The following is a 3,552-nucleotide window of genomic DNA, read 5'->3' on the forward strand; positions in this document are numbered from 1 at the left end:
CCATTCATTGTCTATGGTAGTACTAGGGATCCCGTTCACTTTGGTAGTTCTAAGAGGGTGTCATATATTTTCGGCCACCGGATGGTTTTGTTTTCATTCACTAAACTAAATAATGGCGTCAAAACTGAAATCGCTCGGACAGCGTCGGCTACTGTACAACTTCGGACAAGTTCCACAATGTCCTTCCTTCTACAAGGTTATCTTCTTCCTTCTACAAGGTTATCTTCTTCCTTCTACAAGGTTATCTTCTTCGTTTGGTAAAACGGTAAGTCACAAACATGATCTGTAATGTTCTGTCTGAGTAGAGACTCCATCAACAGGGCAGTACAGCAGATGATTACAGTAGTAGATGCTACATCGCTAACAGCCATAGCCTACTCCAACATTTCTATCTACAATATGTCAGCAGTTGTTAATAACAGTATAACAGATTATAACAGATACTACAATGATAGTCTACACAGTAGGCTACTGTACATCATAGCTATATTCCAGTGGGCATTTTTGCCAATGATATGACTGCTGCCTAGTAGTAACCACAATGTTGTCATTCAATAAAGCCCCAACAAGTAATATCATTATAATAATAATAACAACAATAACTTTTATTTGTATAGCACTATTCCTGCAAACGTATAACGTGTAGTTTATATTATAGGGCAATTCAACTGTAAATGTATGTACAGTTAGTTTATTTACAAGTTTAGTTAGCCTACATGTATTTACAATGTATGTCTGCTCTGTACAGTACATGTGTAATTGCATGTTTTATTACATTCCATATTGTATCTATTTGTAGGAGGAGGATAAGTGTTCATACGAGTTCTCTTTTTGCATCCTTTTTGAAGATGTGTTTCAAGGGTTTGGCATGTACATTACAGTATGGGCAAAAGAGGCATTTTGAGCAGGTGACACCCATACAATTTAGAAACATACCAAACCCTTGATTTCACAATCAATGTGTTTAAACATGCATACCGTCACTGATGCTTTACCTGCTTTAAAGAAGTGAACATTGAACTAAATATCCATTCATAACAAATAGCCTATATACCAATGTATATGTAATTCTCATCAGATGAGACATATTATTCACATCAGAGTAGACATACTGAGACGTATTAATGTTCAAATCAGCTTGACAGACTATAACAGGTAATGACAGAATGTGGCTATAACCCATTTACAAGCATGATGAATAAGCCAGGCGTTAGTGAGGGAGAGAATAACACTTTATTTTCTTTTACAGTGAGGAGAAAACTGACTGCTTCAGTTACACTCTTGAGACCAGCTCATGATGATGAATCCGATGTGACTGCGTCTCCTTTGCAAGGTTAATTCATGTACATTACTGTGTGTCCCATCTTTATTCACTGTCAAAGTGATTTCCAGTTGTGTGAAGTTTCATGTTACCTGCTCCTTCAGCTCCAGTGAAGGTCCTGCTGCCAATACCTCCTCAGCGGCTTGCCTGGGCCCCATCCTTAGGCCTACACTCTAGAACCCGCCGTGTGGGAATACAGTATGTCATTTCAGTTTATTTATATTGCACACAATTTCAACCAGGTCTGTTATTTTGATTGAAAGTCATCTGTAAATGTTGGTACTTTGCTGTGGATATTTAACAAACTATTGAGACTTCTTTTGCATCCTATTATCTTAGATCCTACATTACATGTTTGTTTATTAGTTTATTTGACAGGGATAATGCACAATACATATATTGCTTCAGATATAGTTCAGAGCTAATTTCCATCTGTAGTCCCTGGGGGAAGGGTAACAAGACAATAGGGAAACAGGATATACTAATACAAATGACTAAGATACAATAAAGTTCTAATCAACAATGGAATAATAATAATTAGCACCGTAGCACCTTAGCACCTAACCCTAACCCTAGTTTTCCCACATGTACCGTATTCCCACATGTACCGTAACATATATATATATATATATATATATATATATATATATATATATATATATATATATATATATAAATGATGTTGATAATAAAAATGAAAATAAAGTAAAAACATTACAACACAACATTACACTAGTTAAGACACACACACACACATCATCATCATCATCATCATCATCATCATCATCATCATCAATACAATTAATGATCACAGAACTGATGTTCTTTCTGTAATGTTTTGGTTCTAGATTTAAAAATGGTGAATGTACTACTCTCTCTGATACTAGAAGTGTCATGTGAAGCACCCTGCCCCTACCAGAGCAGAGCAGCATACAGTGCTGCCTCAATACTCTCTGGCATGTTTTTTAACTGAAGTCTATGCACAGCTCCTTTTTGGTTTAACATGTGTTTCCTATTTATTTTGTTGTCATGCAGCACTGCCACACCATGCTCCTCCATCACAGTCTGCAGCCTCTCTCCCTCCGCCCCCAACGCAGCCTGCAGCCTCTCTCCCTCCGCCCCCAACACAGCCTGCAGCTGAGCCTTCCATCCCCAGCTACGATCACAATGTCGGCCGCTGGAACTGCTGTCCCCATCAGAGCATCTGGATGAAGATGGGGCTGAATGGCCATGGGTTGAGTGGCCAGGGTCCTGATCAGTGTGGCACCTTAGAAGGGAAAGAGACTGTACACACACACACACACACACACACACACACACACACACACACACACATAGTAGAGTTTTTATTTACAATGAAATGATTAATTAATGTTGTAACACTGTTGGAAATTGTTTTAAATATGCACATTTTGTTTTAGTTCGATACAACCAAGGTTTAATCAGTTTTGTTTATTTTTTATGTACATGGTTTAGCAGTTGTGCGTGTGTGCTTTTTAATAAATCAAGTGTGGAGTTCAATACATCCACGTGTCTGTGTATGTTTTAAAACAGTATAATGGTTACATTAACATCAACAATGGAGCTTAGGGTTAGAGAACTCAACAGGGCAGAATACATTACAATGTTAAACCAATAAATAGCATAAGATGTCCTGTTTTCTTTAATGAAATGAATTATAAATCATCAAAACATGTTGTGTTACATTAAACATTTAATTGATTAAGACTTTTAAAAAGAAATGATTTTTGACAGTAATGTCCTCAGGTGGATTCGAACCCGCGGCTGAAAAGACGGCAAGAAAGGGTCAATAAACGGTTAAAATCTCCATTAGGGGAATACTCGACTGGCCCTCTATACACTGCCATAGGTAACAACATCTCTTCTAAGCCCAGTTTATTCCGTTCTCTATTGGTTAAGTGCTCCCGGTTTCAAAAGAAAGAAACGGAGGTCTGATCAGCAGATCATTTTCTCATAAAGTTGCAAACGCAACAAACACACCACGAGTCCACACTGATTCAGAAAACAGAATAAACTTTATATATAAATACACAACACTTCAGGGGGATAACGTTTGCAAAAGAACTGTACAGGTTACAATCAGGTATATAATAATAGTTAGGGAGTAACATATCATTCACAAATTCAACAATAATAGAACAGATAAATACACAGATAGCCCTGCTACGTCCTCCGTGAGGGCCCGTTCCCCTGTACATAAGTCCCTGTCC

General features: G+C 37.7%; 1 long non-coding RNA gene across 1 annotated transcript; it reads left to right on the plus strand.

Annotated features, from left to right (window-relative positions):
• Positions 1-1,260: 1,260 nt before the first annotated feature.
• Positions 1,261-2,838, plus strand: LOC308173288. The gene is made up of 3 exons (XR_013937883.1): positions 1,261-1,333; positions 1,426-1,519; positions 2,357-2,838. It is a non-coding gene; the product is annotated as an uncharacterized lncRNA (long non-coding RNA).
• The last annotated feature ends 714 nt before the right edge of the window (positions 2,839-3,552 follow it).

Source organism: Nansenia antarctica (assembly GCF_963989245.1).
Source record: "Nansenia antarctica genome assembly, chromosome: 18".
Classification (NCBI taxonomy): domain Eukaryota; kingdom Metazoa; phylum Chordata; class Actinopteri; order Argentiniformes; family Microstomatidae; genus Nansenia; species Nansenia antarctica.